Source organism: Monodelphis domestica, chromosome 1, assembly GCF_027887165.1.
Source record: "Monodelphis domestica isolate mMonDom1 chromosome 1, mMonDom1.pri, whole genome shotgun sequence".
NCBI classification, from domain to species: Eukaryota; Metazoa; Chordata; class Mammalia; order Didelphimorphia; family Didelphidae; genus Monodelphis; species Monodelphis domestica.
Genome location: NC_077227.1, coordinates 740,671,777 through 740,694,901, shown reverse-complemented (window position 1 = coordinate 740,694,901; position 23,125 = coordinate 740,671,777).

Sequence of the window (23,125 nt, the reverse complement as noted above, 5' to 3'; positions counted from 1 at the left end):
TTGGTTTTGTTTGTACAAAAGCTTTTTAGTTTGATGTAGTCAAAATTATTTATTTTACATTTTGTGATTCTTTCTATGTCTTGCTTGGTTTTAAAGCCTTTACCCTCCCAAAGTTCTGACATGTATACTATTCTGTGTTTACCCAATTTACTTATGGTTTCCTTCTTTATGTTTAAGTCACTCACCCATTTTGAATTTATCTTGATGTAAGGTGTGAGGTGTTGATCTATTCCTAGTCTCTCCCACACTGTCTTCCAATTTCCCCAGCAGTTTTTATCGAACAGTGGATTTTTGTCCCAAAAGCTGGGATCTTTGGGTTTATCGTATACTGTCTTGCTGAGGTCTCTTTCCCCCAGTCTATTCCACTGATCTTCCTTTCTGTTTCTTAGCCAGTACCAAATTGTTTTGATGACTGCTGCTTTGTAATATAGTTTAAGGTCAGGGACTGCAAGGCCCCCATCATATCTGTTTTTTTTTTCATTATTTCCCTGGATATCCTTGATCTTTTGTTCTTCCAAATGAACTTTGTTATGTTTTTTTCTAAATCAGTGAAGAAGTATTTTGGGAGTTCAGTGGGTATGGCACTAAATAGATAAATAAGTGTGGGTAGGATGGTCATTTTTATTATATTGGCTCGTCCTATCCATGAGCAGTTAATGTTTTTCCAATTGCTCAAGTCTAGTTTTAGTTGTGTGGAGAGTGTTTTGTAGTTGTCTTCATATAGTTCCTGTGTTTGTCTTGGGAGGTAGATTCCTAGGTATTTTATTTTGTCTAAGGTGATTTTGAATGGGATTTCTCTTTCTAGTACTTGCTGCTGGGCTGTGTTGGAGATATATAGAAAAGCTGATGATTTATGTGGGTTTATTTTGTATCCTGCAACTTTGCTAAAGTTGTTGATTATTTCAATTAGCTTTTTGGTTGAATCTCTGGGATTCTTTAAGTAGACCATCATGTCATCTGCAAAGAGTGATAACTTGCTCTCCTCCTTGGCTATTTTGATGCCTTCAATTTCTTTTTCTTCTCTAATTGCTACTGCCAGTGCTTCTAGTACAATGTCAAATAGTAGAGGTGATAATGGGCATCCTTGTTTCACTCCTGATCTTATTGGGAATGCATCTAGTTTATCCCCATTGCAGATGATATTAGCTGATGGTCTTAGATATATACTGTTTATTATTTTTAGGAATGACCCTTCTATTCCTATGCTTTCTAGTGTTTTTAATAGGAATGGGTGTTGTATTTTATCAAATGCTTTTTCTGCGTCTATTGAGATAATCATGTGGTTCTTGCTAGTTTGCTTGTTGATATGGTCAATTATGTGGATGGTTTTCCTAATGTTGAACCAGCCCTGCATCCCTGGTATGAATCCTACTTGATCATGGTGAATGATCCTTCTGATCACTTGATGGAGTCTTTTTGCTAGTATCCTATTTAAGATTTTTGCATCTATATTCATTAGGGAGATTGGTCTATAGTTTTCTTTCTCTGTTTTTGACCTGCCTGGTTTTGGAATCAGTACCATGTTTGTGTCGTAAAAGGAGTTTGGTAGAACTCCCTCTTTGCTTATTATGTCAAATAGTTTGTATAGTATTGGGATTAACTGTTTTCTGAATGTTTGATAGAATTCACTGGTGAATCCATCAGGCCCTGGGGATTTTTTCTTAGGAAGTTCTTTGATGGCTTGTTGGATTTCATTTTCTGATATGGGATTATTTAAGAATTCTATTTCCTCTTCTGTTAGTCTAGGCAGTTTGTATTTTTGTATATATTCATCCATATCTCCTAAATTGGTGTATTTATTGCCATATAATTGGGCAAAGTAATTTCTAATGATTGCCTTAATTTCCTCTTCATCGGAGGTGCTGTCCCCCTTTTCATCTTTAATGCTGTTTATTTGCTTTTCTTCCTTCCTTTTTTTAATTAGATTGACCAATACTTTGTCTATTTTGTTTGTTTTTTCAAAGTACCAGCTTCTTGTCTTATTTATTAAATCAATAGTTCTATCACTTTCGATTTTATTAATTTCTCCCTTAATTTTTAGGATTTCTAGTTTGGTTTTCTGCTGGGGGTTTTTAATTTGATCGCTTTCCAGTTTTTTCATTTGCATTTCCAATTGATTGACCTCTGCTCTCCCTAGTTTGTTAATATAAGCATTCAGGGATATGAATTTACCTCTGATTACCGCTTTGGCTGCATCTCAAAAGGTTTGAAAGGATGTCTCGCCATTGTCATTTTCCTCGATGAAATTATTAATTATTTCTATGATTTCTTCTTTAACTAAACGATTTTGGAGTATCATACTGTTTAATTTCCAATTGGTTTTAGATTTGGTTTTCCATGTACCATTACTAATCATTATTGTTATTGCCTTGTGATCTGAGAAGGCTGCATTCATTATTTCTGCTTTTCTGCATTTGTGTGCTATGTTTCTGTGACCTAATGTATGGTCAATTTTTGTGAATGTGCTATGTGGTGCTGAGAGGAAGGTGTATTCCTTTTTATCCCCATTTATTTTTCTCCATATGTCTATTAATTCTAATTTTTCTAAGATTTCATTCACTTCTTTTACCTCTTTCTTATTTATTTTTTTATTTGATTTATCTAAATTTGATAATGGTTGGTTTAAGTCTCCCACTAATATGGTTTTACTGTCTATTTCTTCCTTCAATTCTCCTAGTTTCTCCATTAGAAATTTGGGTGCTATATTATTTGGTGCATACATGTTGATTAATGATATTTCCTCATTGTCTAAAGTCCCTTTTAACAAAATATAATTACCTTCCCTATCCCTTTTGATCAGGTCTATTTTTGCTTTGGCTTTATCAGATATCATGATTACCATTCCTGCCTTCTTTCTGTCAGTTGAGGCCCAGAAGGTCTTACTCCATTCTTTAATTCTGACCTTGTGGGTGTCAACCCGCCTCATGTGTGTTTCTTGAAGACAACATATGGTAGGGTTTTGGATTCTAATCCATTCTGCTATTTGTCTACGTTTTATGAGTGAGTTCATCCCATTCACGTTGAAAGTTATGATTGTCATTTGTGGACTCCCTGGCATTTTGATAGCCTTCCCTAATTCTAACTTTTTCTTCTTCAGCTCTACCTTTTAGTCCAGTGATTTACTTTGAATCAATCCCCCTTGTCCCCTCCCTTTATGTTTCCCTTTTTAGTCACTCCCTTTTTGTTCCCTCCCCCTCCCCCTTCTCTTTCCCTCCCTTTTTGTTTTCCCTCTCCCCCTCCTCCCCTTGGTTTTCCCTTCTCCCTACCCTTGTTGGGTAAGATAGGATTCAAGATCCCAATGGATCTGGATGTTTTTCCCTCTCAGAGTTGATTTCCCTGAGATTAAGGTTTAAGTAAAAAACCCTCTCTTCCTCTCCTTCTTATAGGAGTTTTCTTCCCCTCCCCTTCCCATGTGAATCTTTGTGTGAGAAAGATTATTCTATTTGGTCTTTCTTTACCCCCTATTTATACATTACATTTTCCCCACATGTTAGTATACATAGATGGATATAAATGTTGTCCTTATAGAAGAGAGTTTGAGTAAAAGAAGAAGATAATATTTTTCCCCTTTCCTTAATATTTACCTTTTCAGTTATTCCTTGCTCTTTGTTTTTTGGTATCAAACTTTCCACAGAGCTCTGGTCTTTTCTTTGCAAAAAGTTGGAAGTCTTCTATTTTGTTGAATGCCCATACTTTCCCTTGGAAGTATATAGTCAGTTTTGCTGGGTAGCTGATTCTTGGTTGAAGACCCAGCTCTCTTGCCTTTCTGAAGGTCATGTTCCATGCCTTACGATCATTCAGAGTAGAACTTGCAAGGTCTTGTGTGACCCTGATTGGCATTCCTTTATATCTAAATTGTCTTTTTCTGGCTTCCTGTAGGATTTTTTCTTTTGTTTGATAGCTTTGGAATTTGGCAATTACATTCCTGGAAGTTGTCTTTTGGGGGTTTAGTGTAGAAGGTGTTCTGTGAGCTCTGTCAGTGGCTGTATTGCCCCCTTGTTCTAGAATCTCTGGGCAATTTTCTTTGATTATATCTTGTATCACAATGTCGAGTTTGGTGTTTATTTCTGGCTTTTCTGGAAGTCTAATTATTCTTAAATTATCTCTTCTCCCTCTATTTTCCAGATCTGTCACCTTGTTGGTGAGATATTTTATGTTCTCTTCTAATTTCTTGGTATTTTGGCTTTGCTTTATTAATTCTTGCTCTTTTACACAATCGTTGTCTTCCAGCTGCCTGATTCTGTCCTTTAAAGCCTGGTTTTCCTTTTCAGTTTCATCACACGGGTTTTGTAGATGCATGAATTTCTTTTGCATTATTTCCCACTTTTCCTCCCAGAAGGCTTCCATCTTTTTGGTCATTTCCGATTCAAATTCTTCATGGGTTTGTGGAGAGTTTCCATTTCCTTTGGAAAGTTTCGGAGCATTTTCTTGTATATCATCTTCTATCTCCTCTGTATTTTGTATTTTGGTTCCATAGAATGTGTCCAAAGTTGCCCCTTTCTTTTTGTTTTTCTTGGGATTTGGGGGCTTCTGTACTTCTGTGGAGTTTGCCATCTCTGAATGAGGAGGATTAGCTTTTCTTATCTCTGTCTGGTGTTCAGAGGCTTTAGTCCTGGGCAGATTGTAGGTTCTATGAGCTTTCCCTGGGTTAAATTGAGTATGGGCAATGACTTTCACTGGAACTGGAATGGAAGGGTCGGACCAGGGGGCCACACCCTCACCCAGCTCTATCTGCTTCCCTGCAGGGGTCGGGTTGCTTTCCGGAAGTTGCCTTCAGAATAGCTGGCCGTGAGGCTGTTTTGTCGGCCCTGAGGGTTGCTGTTGTTTCAGACGACCCTGCTCTCTTCCTGGGTATGGGCTGCGGCTTCCCGGAACTCTGAGGGCAGTGACTTTCACTGGGACTTGGATAGAAGGCCCTGAGGGTTGCTGTTGTTTCAGACGACCCTGCTCTCTGAGCGGGGCGGGGCTGCGGCTTCCCAGAGCCTTGGACTCTGCGCTCCTACCCCTTAGGTCTGAGTGATCTTGGGTTCTGGCTTTTGAGGGGGGCTGTACCTTTTGATCCAGGTCCAGGTCTAGGAGAAGGATTCCCAGGGTCTATGCTGTTGATCGTTTTGAATTTTGGCGCCTTAGGAGCTTATAGTTTGAGTTCGGTCGGGAAGGGTTTTCCAGAGATCTGAACTTTAGCTTTCTCTAAGCCGCTATCTTGACCGGAAGTCGAAATGCAGCTATTTTGATGAAGGGAATTTACATGAAAGAGTTCCCTGTTCAACTGAAATCATAGGTTGACACCAAAAAACAAACAAATAATCTCGTGTTTTTCACAGAGTGCAAGAATCCTAAGGATTGGAAGGGACCAATTAATCAGAGACCAATTAACCTACCCAATTCCTGAAAAGAAAATCTTCTTGCAAATTGCCAAATAAATATTGATATACATTAAAGGTTTTCTTTTCTATGCTCCTTTAAGGTATGGGTTCTTAGTCCCCTTGTATGTGTAGACATGCACAGACACACATTTCTGTCTGTCTCAGTTTCTTTCTGATTCTGTCTCTCTGGGGTTGTAAGTATGTCTTCCTCTGTATCTCTGTCTCTCTTTGTGACTGAGAGTGTGTCTGTCTCTATCTCTCTCTGTCTCTATACATAGTTTCATATTTAATACATATATACACATACACACAGAGCTAGGTGGCACAGGGGGGAAAGTGCCATGCTTAGAGTTAGGAAGATTTGTCTTCCTGAGTTCAAATCTGGCCTCAAAAACTTAACTAGCTATGTGACCTTGGAAAAGTCACTTAACCTACTTTGCCTCTGTTTCCTCTTTTATAAAATGAGCTAAAAAAGAAAATGACAAACTACTCCAGTATCTTTGGCAAGAAAACCCCAAATGGGACACAAAGAATTGAACAGAAATGAAGAACAATAATATATAAACACATAAAATGTGTGTGTGTTAAACTCCTTTAACATACTGTTGAAGCCTCAGGATAATGGTTTTGAATAATTGAGGAAAATGAAAATTTTCCACCAGAGATTAGTGAAAATAAAGTAAGATCTTTCTTTTTTCTTTTTTTTTAAAGATTTCTAATCTTGCATGGATTCCAAAGTAAAGAACCTCTGCTTCAAAGAAACAGACTCTGCTTCTTACTATTGGTGACCACTGGCTTTTGGCGAGGTAATTTCTATTTTAAAACTATATTGATTGATCAGAGAAGTCACACTCTTTAGAGTGACAAGAAGGAAAGGATCTGGGAGTTTCAACAAGGAGAAACTAAGCTCCCTCTTCATTTCCTCCCTACCCAATAACAACAACAAAAAGATGCACCCTGGTTAGAAATCAGAAGCGTCCCTCAACTAAGAAATTAGATCTTGGAATAAGATCCCTGGGCTTCCAGTCAGAAACTGAAAATAACAGAGGATGTTGGCCTGTGGGAGGGAGTTCATGAGGGTCACAGGGCTGGTAGTGAAGTGCATCATTGTGATATGGAAATAAGAATTATGGGAAAGGAGCTGGATTTCCCTAATGGGCAGAGCTAACATCAGTCAGAAGGTAGGTAATATTCTTCAAGCCAACCTGGTGAAAAGAGAGAGAAGTGAGGCTGAGAGAATGATCCCAATATCCTAAAGCTAGAAAGGACCTCTGGCATGAGCCAGCTCTACACCCTCATTTTCCAGAGAAAAACTTGAGTCCCAAACAGGTGAAGTCACTTGCCTAATAAGAGAAGAAAGTAGCAGAACAAGAATTAGAGTCCATCGTTTCTGACACCAAATTTTTAATGAATACAATCTAATTTCTTTTAAAATTATTGAGTGGCACAAAAAAAGAATACTGGTTTTGGAGTCATAGGTCTTCAGATAAAATTCCACCTCTGGCACTCACTACTTCTATGACCTTGGATAAGTCACTTATCCTCTTTGAGTTTCCGTTTTCTCACCTGTAAAATGAATTGGATTAGATGACTTCTACGTCCCTTTTATCTCAATGATCTTAAAAGTTTGTGAACTTCATATCCTTTGAACCTAGGAGACTACCTGGCAAGTAGTAGGTAGTGAATGTTTGCTTGCATGAATGAACAAATGTCCTAGGTGTATTTTTATCAATGTTGGTAGAGTGAAATATTCCTTTTTTTTTTGCAACATTCCCCCATATTGCTAAAATTGTAGGGTCACAGATTCAAATCAGGAAAAGAATTTAAAGTCATCTAATCTAACTCTCTCTTTTTAAAGTTTTCTCCTCCTCCCAGCCAGTCATTAAATATTTATTAAACTTCTATGTAGCAGGCACTGTGTTAAGTTCTGGAGTTACAAAGAGAAGTAGCAGCTCATTCCTGCCTTCATTTTACAAATGAAACTTTCAATTGAATGGGAGAAAACATGAAAAAAAAAATTTAAAGGGAGGCTACCTAGCATGAGGAGGGAGAAATGGAGAGATGAGGTCATGAAGTCCAAACAGGTGGGAAAGGAAGAGATAGCTCTTCCAGAAATCCTCTTTAAATGTAGGATCTGGGAAGAGCTCACCACTCTCCATCCTCCACCCTTCATTCTCTCTACTGGAATCTTATTCATGGGATCTTGAAGTCCAGGGAAGTATAGCCTCATAAACAACTTGCATCATCACTTGCCCAAGGACACAGAAGTAGTCACTCAAAATTGGAACTCAGATCCTCTGATTATACCACCTTTAAGGTAATACAACTAATTAATGAGTATTATTAATGAGTTTGTAGGATAGAGCCTAATTATTATCTCTTGGACTATTATTGTTTCTGCTGAACCATGATAATTTCCAATGAAATTTATTTAGTTAAGATTTTTTCTCACACACACTTTGGATGTCAGGATATCTCTATACCCCATGACACCAGGACACATGGTAGGAAGAAGGGATAACAAAAGATGGTAAGTTATGGTTCCATTTAGAGATCTTCCCATTTTACCATATCTCTTCTGAGTGAGCCATTCATCTTTATGTCTTCTGCTTCTTTTCCTCCAAATTGGGCTGATTTCAGGAGACTGGGGAGCTTGTCAAGGTTTGGTTAAGTATTGTGATTAATTGGCCTTTCCCTGAAAGATAGTGAAAGGAATATTGATCTTGGAGTTAATGAGATAAGATGTCTTTATTTGTATATGAATCAATGTTTGTACAAGCTGTTTGAGCCCAGCTACCTGGAACTTTCTATTTTGAAACTCTTGTCTAGACTCATTATCTCATCTATTCTATAAGAGTTAAAGACAGTAAGAGGCCGATTTAGTCAGAATTTAAGAGAACAAGATTAGAGGAGAAAGTATGACTTGGGTTGTTCTGTTGAATTCTATGGGATCATGAACCTGGAAGTTTCAGAGTGACTGACTCATTAAAGTACAATCTCAAAGCAAAGGTCTGACCATGGCCCTTGCTTCATGAAAGACCTTCTCTGTCTGTATGTCTGTATGTCTATTGCTTCTATGATCAAATGCAAACTTTTCTGTTTTTTGGTGCCATGCAGTGACACACTAGTAGCAATGTAAGCATTTACGCTAGGGAAGTCAACAAATGCAGTAAATTGGGGCTTGGCTGATTGTTTTGCTTGTTATCTGGACATAAGAAACTAATAGAGAAAACATAATGAAGATAAAATTTAGAACTGACAAGTAGCCTTTTTTCCCCTGAGATCTGATTATTAAGCATTTATCAGCACATTCCTCATTATAAATCCAGTCTAACTTTCTTTTTGTTGCTTTTTTGTTTTTAATATTTACTTAGAATATTTTTCCATGGTTACATGATTCATGACCCCCCACACACACACTCTCCCTCTATGCTGACAAGTAGCTCCACTGGGTTTTACATGTATCAGTGTTCAAAACCTATTTCCATATTATTCATATTTGCAGTAGAATGATCCTTTCACATCAAAACCCTAATCACATCCCTATCATACTACATGGTTGACCATATACTTTTCTAATGCATTTCTGGTTCCACAGTTCTTTCTCTGGATGTAGATAGTGTTCTTTCTTCTACATTCCTCTGGATTGTCCTGGGTCATTGCATTGCTACTGGTAGTAAAGTCCATTGCATTTGATTGTGCCATAATGTATCAGTATCTGTGTACATTGTTCTCCTAGTTCTGCTCCTTTCACTATGCATCAATTGATGGAGGTCATTCCAGTCCACATGGAATTCCTCCATTTCTTTATTCCTTTGAGCACAATAGTATTCCATCACCAACAGATACCACAATTTGTGCAGCCATTCCCCACTTGATGGACACCTCCTCATTTTCCAATTTTGTCCTAACACAGAGTGCAGCTATAAATATTTTTGTAGAAGTATTTTTCCTTAGTATCTCTTTGGGGTACAAACCCAATAGTGATATGGCTGGATCAAAGGGCAGGAATTCATTTAAAGTCCTTTGGACATGGTTCCAAATTGCCCTCCAGAATGATTGGACCAATTCATAAGAACACCAGCAGTGTATTAGTGTCCCAATTTTGCCACATCCCCTGCAACATTTATTGCTTTCCTTTGCTGTCATATTGGCCAATCTGCTAGGAGTGAGGTAGGACCTCAGAGTTGTTTTAATTTGCATTTCTCTAATCAGGAGGAATTTAGAACACTTTTTATGTTGATAATTCTGATTTCTTCATCTGAAAATTGCCTATACATGTTCCTTGACCATTTGTCAATTGAGGAATGACTTGCTTATTTGTAAATTTGACTTAGTTCCTTATATATGTGAGAAATTAAACCTTTGTCAGAGAGTTTTGTTATAAAAATGTTCTCACAGTTTGTTGCTTTTCTTCTCAGTCTAACTTTCTGGGCTTATTATATACATCATTCCTTCCATCTTTCTATCCATCAGGAAGTTCATGTTCCAGGCTGAATAGCCATATTGTTTATTTCTATACATGATAATATGTCTTCTTATTCTTTGTTTGTACTGATTCTCTCCCAGGACTGTAATCTTCTTCCTCATTACAATCCTTTCTAGGAAAACTTTAGTAACATTCAAGGCTCAGTTCAAGAGACCACCACTGATTCCTCAGCTGATAGTTCAGTTTCCCCATATTATTCTGAATTCATTTGTTGTCTATTTTAGGTTCACTTCTCTGTGGACACAATTTTTCTTGAGGGGCATATGAAGAGTTGAGGTTATAGCAATGGGTTTAGAATAAGAAAGGCTTGAGGTCAAATGTTTTTTCTTACATTTTCTATTTGAATGATGTTGGAAAATTAACTTAAACTCTGTAAGCCTCAGTACCCTTCTCAGTAAAATAAAAATATTTGGCCAAATGGCCTCTAATGTCCCTTCTGCTTTCAATCTCTGACCATGTGGCATTCTGAGTGGTTTGATCTTTGTAACCTCAGTAGCTAGATAAGTATGTAACATATAGAAGGTAATCAATAAATGCTCATTGAATTAAATATTCAAAATCAGACTTTAAAGATATTCACACTGATGAGGATGTTGTTATTTATTTGTAACTACCTAGCATACAAATGGTCTTAGAATCCAAGTTGTTGATTAATGATTGGACTTCCCTGGTGTTAGTAGAGGGAGATATTATTTGGTGGTGTAGGGAGGGTGGTGGAGAAAGGTAGGATAATAGGATACATGTTAAAACAGGAGGACAGTCCATGTACTTCTCATCAGTATACCCACAGGGTTAGTTAGATAAATCAGAAGAAGATATTTCGCATTAAGGCAAGCCACTATGCATTTATTCAGTTAGACTTACATGTATGGGATTGATGAGAACACATGGATAAGAATTGCTTAGAATGGACAGGCAGGGCTGTTTGTGATCTACAAAGGAAGTACTCCTATTAGTGAGATTATAGAACCACTGAAGTACCAACATACTGAGGGGGTAGCATCATCCTTCCATAGGCATCCTTTTTTGATACTTGACTGTTCCATGGAAGTGACTGATTTCTGAATCAATAAGTCAACAAATCACAAGTTTATCAAGCACATACTCTTGTACCAAGTATCTTGCTAGGATCTGAGAACAGAAAGATCAAGTGAAGCAGGCCATGCTTTCATTTTAATGTGGAAACTCTATGTGTGTGTGTGTGTGTTGTTCAGTCATGGATGATTCTTCATGGCCCCATAGAATGACAGGCCCTTCTGTCCTCCACTATCTCTCAGTCTGTCCAAGTTCATGTTCATTCATGACACTATCTAGCCATTTCATCCTTTGCCCTCATCTTCTCTTTTGCCTTCAGTCTTTCCCAACATCAGGGTCCTTATCAATGAGTCCTATCTTCTGACCAATATATTGAAGCTTCAGCATCAGTAGTTGACCTTCCAATGAATAAATAATCTGCATTAATTTCTTTATTGACTGAGACACACATGTATGCATGCATGAATGTATATACACAATGGATGAAAACCAGACATACTTCAAAGGGAGCTTTAGATGGAAAGTAATTTGGATCTGGGGAGAGGATTGGAAAGTAAGAAAGACTTCCTGAAGGAGGCACAGTTTGTGAGTGAAGCATTAACTCTGATATTATCTTACCAACCTAGAAAGGCTTAAGGAGAAGCTTGGTTTTGAATCATATATCGGTGCTCCCAAGACATGGCATATGGAAAGCTTTTAATAAATTCTGGCTGATTGGTATCAATTGGTTGATTGATTGACTAACCAACCCAACTGATTTCAAGGCAGCTCATCATCAGTTTGGCCCTAGGATAATATACATTATAATAAATTTTAATATATGATAATATATTATAAACATAACAATTTCTGAACTTCATTGAGTATCTCTCTTTCCTCCCCAGCCCCCCACCCAATTTACTACATTTTCAGCCAATCTCTCATTATCAACAAACAATTGAAGTCCTACCCCAGGCCACATTGAAATGCAGCAATTGGCATCAGGACATGAGTCATCTGTGTCTTGAATCCTTACTAACTCACAGTGAGGTACTATCCAACAGACTCGGTTTGACCTCATTTGACTTTGCTTCCACATGGTGTATTAAATAATGGCTGTACTCAGTGTCAGTTAAGCTGAATTTGCAATGTCAAACTTACTTTTGTTGACTTTGATTTGAACTTTGTTTTTATTGAGAAAAAAGTGAATTTAAGTCTGAGAAGCCCTTGAAAATATCCAATAATTTTGGCCATCACTTCATTTCCTCTGGGAACATTGAGCCCTATCATTTGGGAAACTCCAGAGTAATGAAAGGAACCACCCACAAAGAGTATATACAAAGGCACAGAGTGGTTATGTTTGGCAGAGGGGAAGAATTATACCTTTAAAATCAGATATCCTTGAAGTATTGGAATCAGCATTGGAGCAACAACTAATTAGACAAGTCTCCTCCAAGATAATTCTAAGCTCCTAGCACAGCATTCTGACTTTGGAAACAGAGGATCTGGGTTCAAATCTCAAACTGGTTGTGGAGCCAAGGATAGATCTGTTTTTACTTTCTGTGCCCTGGTTCCTTTATTTGAAAAAATTAAGGGGTTCATTGGACTAAATGATCTCTAAGCTCACTATGGCTCTGTTTTTTTTTTCTCTTCTTGTCTTAACTGCCATTCTCTGGGAGATCATCAGTTCCAAGGAAGAGCCCTTCATGATTGTGTCCCTCTTCTTTTGTATCTACAGTATTATTTCCTATCCTCCTTGGCCCTCAGTGGATTCATTTATATGATGAGTAGACTGGGCTAGATGTCTTCTAAGCTTCCTTCCAGTGATGATGTAGTACAAAATTAGAACATCTTTTTTGAACACAAGTTCACCTCTAGACTACCTGTGTAACCATGGGTTCGTTACTCTCCATTTATGGACCTCAGTTTTCTCATCTATCTGATGATGTTGCATTGGCCTAGATGATTACTAAGGTGTCTCTGCCATTTCTAAACCTATAATCAACCAATCAATAAACAAGCATGTATAAACACCTGGTTAGGACAGTGAATAGAGGATCATTCCTGGGAGTCAGGAGCTCAAATTATTAGTTGTGTGACCCTGAGCAAGTCACTAAGCTCTTTTTGCTTCAGTTTATTTGTTTGCAAAATTAATTGGAGAAGGAAATGGCAAACTACTATAGTACCTCTTCCAAGAAAACCCTAATGGGTTCACAAAGAATCAAGCACAACTGTAATTACCACACAAATGTCATACATTGTACTAACTGCTTGAGATACAAGTATACTCCATCTCCTGACTAAGGCATTTTCTTTGGCTGTCTCCCATTCTTGGAATACTTTGCCTCCTCATTTTTGCTTCTTGGGTTCTCTGGCTTCCTTCTAATTTCAGCTAAAGCCCTACCTTCTAGAATAATCATTTCTCAATACCTTAATCATAGTGTCTTCTTTCCATGGCTAAATCCAGTTAATCCTGTCTATATAGTATTATTTGTACATATTTGTTGGCATGTTTATTTAGACCACAAACTCCTTGAGAATAGGTTGTATTTTTGACCCTTTGTAACCCGAGAACTTAGTGCATCCCGTGGCACAGAGTTGGCACTAAATAAATGCTAATTGACTAACAAAACCTGTCTGCCCTCAAAAAACCTTACAGTCTAATCTAAGGAGATAATGTGTATTTAAGTAGATCTGTATAAGATAGAAAAAAATGATTTCTTGATGGGAGAGGCACTAGACAACAGGAAAACTCATTATAGGAGGTGGCCCTTGGGCTAAATCTCTAAGGAAATAGATTTTTAGAGAAAGATGTAAGGAGAGAGACCATTCCAGACAGGTAGGACAGTTCAAAATATTGGAGTCCACTCTTTTCTTCCATACAAACCCTAAATTCCAATTAAAATGTTAACTTCCTCCATGTTGCATATTAGGCTACTCTACCAAGACATACACACCACCACCCTCCAAATACTCACATTTCCACCTTTATGTTTCTGTCTATTTGAAATATTATTTCCCCCTCTTCTCTATTTCCCATTTCCATCTCCATCTTCAGGGTTCATTTCTAATTCTACTTCCTCTGTCAAGTCTCCCCCAAAGAAAGCAATCCTTGGTAAGACCTCCATTTCCTGAGCTCCTGTCATTCTCACAGTGTTTTTGTACTTGGTATTTAATCTATGAAACCTTTGCTTTTAGCAAAGTGCCTAGTAAATAATAGGTGTTTAATAAATGTTTTTTTGGCTAAATTACAGTTGATGGACCAACTGATTGACTAGAACCTGCCTTCCCAATTAGCCATTTCTTCATTAACGTGCAGTACTGTTTTTACTACTTTAAGCCCAGAGAGCAGAACAAGGAGCAAATATTGAAAGTTACAGGGAAATCAGTTTCAGTGGAATGCCAAGAGAGATTTTCTAGTCTTTACAGCCATCCAAAAGTCTTTTGGGAGGTTGTGGGTTGCCCATCTCCGAAGGTCTCTGAGCAGAGTAGATAAATACTCCTGAGGGAAGTCATAGGGAGGATTCATCTGTAGAATGGACTCAATGTCCCTCCTAATTCTGGGGTCCTAGTGTCCTATGTGTTCACTCAACATTGAATCTCTTTGTGGAGAGGAAACATTTCTCTCTTTCTTTAAAAATCCTTTTCTTTTGCCTCAGAATCAATTCTGAGTATTGCTTCTAAAGCAGAAGAGTTGTAAGGGCTAGGGAATTAAGGTTGACTGACTTGCCCAGAGTCACACAGCTAGGAAGCTTCTGAGGTAAGATTTGAAACTAGAACTGCCTGTCTCTAGGGCTGGATCTCAATCCACTGAGCTATCTAGCTGCCCTCATTAGAGTCTCTTTATCACCTATCATGGTACAAGTGTACAAGGAGTGTCTGTTAAAGTATATTGATGGCAATAATAATGGTGATGATGATGACCCTATGACTCTTCAGAGGTTTAGATCAGAAATCCTCTTTCTAGCCAGGACCTATGTTTTGCCAGGTTCTTTTATCTCTATAGACCCTCACACTCATCCATAAATAAATGCCAAGTAGAGCATACAATTACTATAGGAATTCAGCTGTAGGAGTTCAGAGAAAAATATATCTGCAGACTGGCATGGTCAGGAAGAAACCCTGGGAAAGATGATGAAGTTAACTAGGCATCAAAGGACAGTTAGCTTTAGGGATACATATAGAGGAAGACTGAAAGCATTTCAGGTATGACCCATAAAGAAATGGGATCCTATGATGCTCAATTTGGAGTTGGAAGGGACATCAGAGGTGTTAAATTTTTATGTTTGGACTGAATATTAATTGGTGGTTGCCAGGGATTTAATTTCTAAATCCTAAAATGAATTACTAAAGTCAAATGGAATTTAAGGTAGTTTATTTATGATAGAGTCTAAGATATTAAGGAAGTGAGAAAAGGGGAGAGAGGGAGAGAGAGCTCTGCCTTCCTCGGAGCCAGGTAGAAATTTTTAAGCCCCAGCCAGGGGAAAGGAGTCTCAAGAAGATGGGTCTTTCTCAGAGGTTCACACCTCCAGAAATACAGGGAAACTAAATCAGCCTTATACTCATCATGATGACCATCTAAAAAGAAAGCATTATGAGGTCTCCTGAACAAGCTCCTCCAGGGTCAAGTTCCACAGTCAAGTGTCTTCACTCCAAGTCTGTCTTCCAGTCTCCCCTCCAAGTGACTCTTCTTCACTCCAAGCACCAGAGACTGATCCTCCAGTCCAACTCCGAGTCAGAGTATTTCTCTATGCCTCAAATCTCGAATATCCTCCTCTGGGTTCTGTGGTCCTCTTTTTAAAGACCTTTTTCTCTTGTGTCACCTCCCCTAAATTTCACATCTACCAATCACAGCAGATGCTCCTCTCCAGGACTGCCCACTCTTTAATTCACACCTTTTTTTTTGGTTAGATTATAGCTTTTTTTGTTAGATCACACCTTAGTAGTTAGTTACTTTTTGTAGGTTAAAATGGGTAGATCTACTTCAAATACTGAGTTTACACTTTGGGGGATTAAAATCTAAAAATAGGTTGTGGATTACAATTTAATCTTCACAATAAAGGAAGATCTAAGTATCTTCATTGTTACAATCAGGGGAGAGCTAGATCCAGTCTTCACAGAGGTCATCTGGTATAAACACTTTATTCTGTAGTTGAAGAAACTAAGGCCAAGAGAGAATATATGTTTTGACCAAGATCATTCCAAGGTTGTATGAGGAACACAATTCCTCTGACTCCAAACTCAACTTCATTTCCACTGTCTAACATCCATTTTTAACTTTCTGTGAGATCATCTTCTGTGGAGTTTGGTATAGGTGTCTGATCAGAATATAAAAGTCCACAGGAATATTTAAATCAATTTTAGAGGTGGTATGAGAGGGCTTTCCTTTGGATGATTGCTTTCTTTTTTTTTTAAGAGAAATAGGAAAAATTCCCATAGGCATCTTTATAACAACAAAAAAAAAAGGGGGTGAGATTATGATTCCAGAGTGGAAGGCAAGGAGAGTCAGACCTCCTAAATCAACTCTATCCTATGAAACTTAAAAGCCATCACCCCACCCCTTTTCCTGCCTTCTCGGTTAGAATTCAAGGAGAGAACTCTGCTCTACTCTGCTTTGTCTCTGTCTGGGTCAGCCTAAAGCATCAGTTTGCAAAACATGAAAAGAAAGTCATTGTGAGGGTAATAACTGAGAGGAATAACACTGAATGAGGCTATTCCCCCCTTATTGAACCAAAGATTTCTTTTCTGAAAAATGATGAGTTTAAGCAATAAATGAGCTAAGTCATTCCTACCCCAACATAGTTATTCCATGTTTTAAAATCCCTCCTAGCTTTGACATTCCTTGTTCTAAGGCCTCTCCCAGATCTGGCATTCTCTGTTCCAAGGCCCCTTCGTACCTCTGACTTTCTAAGTTCTCAGGATCTCTTCCTAGCACATAACATTTATGCTCTGGGGCTTTCTCCAGCTCTAATGATCTTGGTGTTGGTAATTACCTCAGAAGACCATACAGCACTGTGTATGTACCGTGTGCTTGGAAATCATTCAGGAGCAGTGTTACACGTCTTTCATATCCAGATGAGTGATGGAATATAATAGTCAGAGACCATAGTTATGGTAAGCATAATCATGACAAAAATGACCATCACTTCAGTCAACTCTCATTACCCCTCTCCTCTGCATCCAAGCCTATTGAGCTACAGAGCCCCCTCGGCTAAAAGGCTAGTAACATATTTCTCCTTTCATCCTTTACACCCATTATTTTGTTCCTCAACCTCTAGCCAAACACAATTTTCTCTACTTTCTTGTCTGCCAGAGTAAAGTAAGCTCTCATGTCTGGGCTGTGATTTGTTCACAATTCTCCAAGTCTTTTTTGTTCTCTAAAAAGAAACCACAGTAATAATTGTTGAATCCATTTCCAGAAGAGTAGACCCAAGCCTGGGATAATCAATAACTATTATTTGTAGCCTGGGAAAGATTTGAAGGCTTTGATTTTTTGGGGGGAAAATAAAGACTAGAAATTGCTGGTCATGGTGGGGCACGTTAGAAATGTTAGCTTTGAAGGAACGTTAAGACTGGTGAATCCCTTGAAGTCAAAAGTCCTGAGCCTCAGTGGGTTAAGTTGGTGTCTACCCTGAGCCAATATAATGAACCTCTAGAAAAAGAGGTATAGCGAGTGTGCCTGGGGATGGATAAACTGGCCTCAGTTTGAAAAAAAAATTAATGAAGCAGGTGTTATGAGGGTTGCAAACAGGAAATAGAGAAGAATTTGCACAAAGATCAGTATATCGAACTTACCACACGTGCCATGGAACAGTATAGATTGGATTCTGGAATGTGGGGGAACAGATAAAAGTGGGCACAGAGAGATCCAAGGGGGCTTTTTTTTCCTCTTTCTGGGAGAGCCTGAAGTGATAACTTCCTCCTGCTTGAGACCTCTATTAAGTGAAGGAGGAGGTTTATTTCCTGTGTGAAGACATCATTCATACCTTGCCATCTACTTGTGTTCCAGCCTCCTGAGAGATTGTTTCTAGCTGCTCTGAGCTCTGTGTTCAATCAGTCAGTGAAGGAAGGTGAGTAGATCTACAGCCATTTTGGGCCTAACTGGTCAGGGTTGATCCCTGAGTTAAAGGTTCAGCCTACATGATATAAAGAGCTATATATCTTGCCAAAACTTATTTGGGAGGATTTTAGTCAGGTAGTTAGACAGTTAGGGAATTTAGATAGTCCGTGAAGGGATCTAAGGAGCTGGAAAAAATGAAGATGTCCCTTTTCAGGGACCATAGAAAAAGGGGTGGTATAGCTAGGATTTCTTAGAGCAGGGCATCCTATTTCCTAATTCTCCCTTCCTTCTTACTATGGTTCAAATAAAACCCTCTCTTTGTTTTGTCTTTTTTTTTAAACTGGAATGGAGTCAGATAAGTGTACTGGGCCTGTGAGGAGGCCTTCAGGGCCTAGCCTCACTATGGTTTATCAAGAAACCATCAAACCTTGATATCTCATGTCTACCAAACAACCAACAAGATATTTTCAATATTTCATGGGTCAAAATTCTTATGATAATCAGAGTGGGACCAGATAATGAGTGGTTGATACACTTATAGCCTAGTCAAGATAAGAAGTTCTAGTATCAAAAAAGAAAAAAAAATCTCTTCATCCATCCATCATGGATGTCTCCCAAGACTCAGTCTTGGGCCTCTTTCTCTCTCTACACTCTTAACTTAGTGACCTCATCAGCTCACATTGTTTTGTTTTGTTTTTGTGTTTTCTCTCAGAAGATGACTTCCAGATGTATATTTTCAAGCCCAGAGTCTCTCCCAGCTCCAGTCCCATATCATCTGTCAAATATGGATAATTCAAGCCAGGTTACTTAACTACAGGTAATTCGAACTTAACACATCCAAAATAGAGTTTTCCTTCAAATCTAGTCCCCTTTTAATTTTCCTATTACTGTCACAAGTACCATCATTTTCTAAGTGTAAAACAATTTAGACAGACTAGTCATATGGATTAAATCTAATATGATACTAGTATATATATATATATATATATATATGTTCTAATACATATTAGTATATAATAACAAATTAGTATATATATACATAATTATATTAGGATATATTTATTTATATATAATTATATTAGGATATATAATATAATATATTATTTATATATGTTTATTATAGATGTATACCTATATATATACATATACACATCTTAAATTGACCTCAGTAGTAAAAGAAGGAGAAGTGTGGATAGAAAAAGTTATTCTGAAAATGATCTGGGAGTTTTAGTGAAAAGCAAATTCCATTGAGTTAAGAGTACGATACAGTAGACCAAAAAGTAAAGGTGGTCTTAGCCTGCCTTAAGAGAGGCATGGCTGGCTTCTATGAACAGCAATGTGAGTTCCCCTGTACTCGGCCCTTATCAGATGTCATCTGGAACATTGTGTTCAGTTCTGGGCACCATGTTTATGAAGGCTATTGATAAGCTGGAGATAATATTTCTTCAGGTATTTGAATGTCTGTCATGTGAAAGAGAGATAAAACTTTTTCTGCTTGACCACAGAGATGAGAACTAGGAAAAATGGGAGGAAGTTGGCAAAGAGATGCATTTCTGGGTGAAGTCAAAAAAATATTTGCTAATAATTAAAGCTCTTTCCAAGTGGGATGGGCTGTCTCAATGGATTATGGGCTTTCTCTTGTAGAGAGACCTTCAAGCAGGGATTAGATGATCATTTGTCAGGTCTGCTATAATAGGATTCTTTTTGTGGAGTCAATGGCCACCATGACCCCTCAACTCTCAAATTCTGGGAATCTGTGAATACTTCCAAAGATGAGATACTCATTTGCTTACATGAGATTGGACAGGTTCTCTTTATTTTGTGCCAAAATATGTAACCCCATAACTCCTCCTGATTAAGATAAATTTAGCCTTCTAGATTGCTAAGGAGTAAAAATAAAATAAAACCCTCAGATGAATTCATTCAAAACTGTTGCTAATTCCCTAATAGCAAAGCTATATAACAAATCTTGGGGGTGGGGGAAATTGAAAGAAGTCTTTTTAAAGAACAACCTTCATGTTTTGAAGCTAACTACTATAGGCCCACCAGATCTTCTTAGCCAGCCCTTTAAATTTTGTCTCTTATGGCATGTTACAAAAAGACAAAAATCCAAACAAGTTGAGTAGAGTGACCCTATTCAATGTTTTGCTGCCATCTAGTGACCAAACCTTCTTGAGTCAAGCCAAATATCCCTTCAAAGGATCCCAACATTCCTTGGTGAACTTACATAGAGACTACAACTGGAGGAACTTTCCAACCCACCCAAGACTGTACTCCACCAGACACAAGGATACCGAGGCCCTGTGAGGGTTAGCGAACTTGTTCAAAGTCAAATAGCTAGTTTGTGTCAGAGAAGGGATAACAACATAAAAGAATGATGATAACATTTCTATAGTGCTTCAGGGTTACAAAATCCCTCACATACATCATCCAGCTTAATTTTTACAAGCTCTTTGTTCTAGACCCTTGTCTTTATTTTATTTTTTAGCTCCTTACCTTCCCTCTTGGAATAAATACTGTGTATTGGTTCCAAGGCAGAAGAGTGGACAGGGCTAGGCAATGGGGGTCAAGTGACTTGCCCAGGGTCACACATCTGGGAAGTGTCTGAGGCCATATTTGAACCCAGGTCCTCCCATATCTAGACCTGGCTCTCAATCCCCTGAGCCACCCAGCTACCCCCTAGACCCTTGCCTTTAAATCGTCATCATATGGAAGAAGGATTAGACTTGTGCTCCTTAAGCCAATAGAAATGATGTAGGAACAATGGTTAAAAGTTATAAGATGGCAAATTTCAGCTCAATTTTTTTAAAAGACCACTCCCTAACAATTCGACCTATCCAAATGTCAAATGGACTAATTCTGTAGGTAATGGTCTCTGTCCCTAGATATCCTCAAGTAGGTTCTGCTTAAGTACTTCATGTATGTGTTGTACCAATCAATCAATAAACATATATGCAGGACTATGTGCCAGGTGTACTGGGAATAAAAAGGCATTAGAAAATCCCTGGCCTCATCAGGAAAGGTTCCATGTAGCAAGTGATCCTTGGGCTGCTCCCTAAAGGAAGAGAGGGATTCTATAGGTCAAAAGGAAGGAGGGAGTACATCTCCAGCACTGGGAATAGCCATGTCACAGAGATGGGAGATAGAGAGTCATACGAGAGGAAGAGAGAGTAGACAAATTTCTTTGGACCCAGAAAACAAAAGAATAATATCCATTGAGGCTGGAAATATAGGTTGAGATGATGTTATAACGAATCTTAAAAATTAAACAAAAGAGTTTCTATTCCATTCTAAAAGTAATGGGGAGCCAGCAGAGTCTGTTGGGTCTTAAGGAAAATCACTTTTGCAGCAAAGAACTATCTGTATCTTAAATGAAATTTAGTAGTTTATGGGAAATGACAGCATCTACCCCACAAAGTTATGAAGATCCAAGGAGATAACATATGAAAAGTTGTAGACATTTAATGCTATATAAAATCTAGCTATTGTTTTTATTATTAATTCAGCATTATGAGTCTCAAATGAGATGTGTTTAAAGCATTTTACACATCTTAAATTGCTATCGAAATGTCTGTGATTAATATTAGTGTTTTCTAAAGAAATTTTGCTTCACTTTTCTGGGAGAGAATATGTAATTTTTAATGAATTCACTAAAATTGATGTGGAAAACTTGAATATTGCAGTTGAAAATCTTTATTCAGCTCACAAAAATAATGTTACCCAAGTTTCAGGAAAAGAGAAAGAAAATCCTTGGCCTCAACAAGCTCTAATGGAGAAGATGACATGCAAAAATACTGCCCACTAACAAGGTGTAGACAAGATGAATTGGAGGTAATCAGTAGAGGAAAGACAATAGAATTAAGAAGGATTAAGAAGGGTTTCTTGTTAAAGGAGAGATTTTAACTGTAAGTTGAAGGAAATTGAGGAAGCAAAAAGGTGGCAATAAGGAGGGATGACATTCCTCAAATGGGAACTATCCAGAGAAAATATCCAAAGGCAGGAGATGAAGTGTGTTGGGTGAGGAACCATAAGAAGGCTAATATCTCTGTTTTGTGGAGTATACAGGGGTAACAAGTATAAGAAGACCAGAAAAGTGGAGAGGAAGGAAGGAAGAAAGGTTAAAATGGGCTTGGAATGCCAAGCAGAGATCTTATATCTGATCCTGAAGGTAACAAGTAGCGACTAGAAATTATTGGGAGGGAGTGGTGACATAATCAGACCTGCACTTTAGAAAAATCACTTTAATAGCTGAATGGAGATATCCACTTTTTGATGGCTTAGATAGTAGAGAGAGTTGAGGAAGGTAGACCCATCTGCAGCTACTATAGTAATTCAGATATGAGGTGATGAGAACCTGTACCAGAATGGTGGTAGTGCCAGAGGAGAGAAGAGGGTATAATCTAGAGATAATTCAAAGGTAAAATTGGTAGGCCAATATCTGTGCCAAGAAATCTCCACATGGAGTCACAAAGAGTCAGACATGACTGAAAGAACTGTACCCACAATCTCACATACAAATACATTGGCCATCTAGTCTAAATTGACAGAAAACTGGTTAGGACTAATAGAGAGGTTAGAGCTGGATTAATAGATCTGAGGATTAGGAGGTTCATGTTGCATCTAGAGTGCCTCTGTGGCATCTTCGAATGTTGAGTTCTCATCATTTATCAGCAGGGTCCTTGAGAAGGACAATGACTTGAGCATTAGAAAGACTAAACTGGTGGTGTGAGGAATAGATTAGAATTGAGAGTGATTGGAATCACAAAAGACCAGCAAGAAGCCAGGATCTAGGAGGGACATGTTCTTCTGGTGGACCAGAAGTTCTCCTTCATCAGCAGCTCTTTTAGAGGTGCCTTTCTGACTCCTCAAAATGGATGTCTAGAAGATGTCTTCAATTCACATGACCTGGGAGGGATAGTGGGTGAGGGCATTAGGCAGGGCAAGGCATTCATTAACTGCCAGACTCTGGGATAAACAGTGGAAATTGAACATTTCCCCTATTCCAACACATACATGTCTTTAGTTGATTGTCCTGAGTCACAAAAACAGGGACCAGTGCCCTTTATGGTCCTGTTTCCAAGAGGCCAAAATTCAACAATCTGGCAGAAAGAATACTAAATTGAGGAGTCAGTAAACATGGTTTCCAATCCCTGCTCTGACCTTAACTCCCTGTCTCTGTTAGATGGGTGTGCAAAG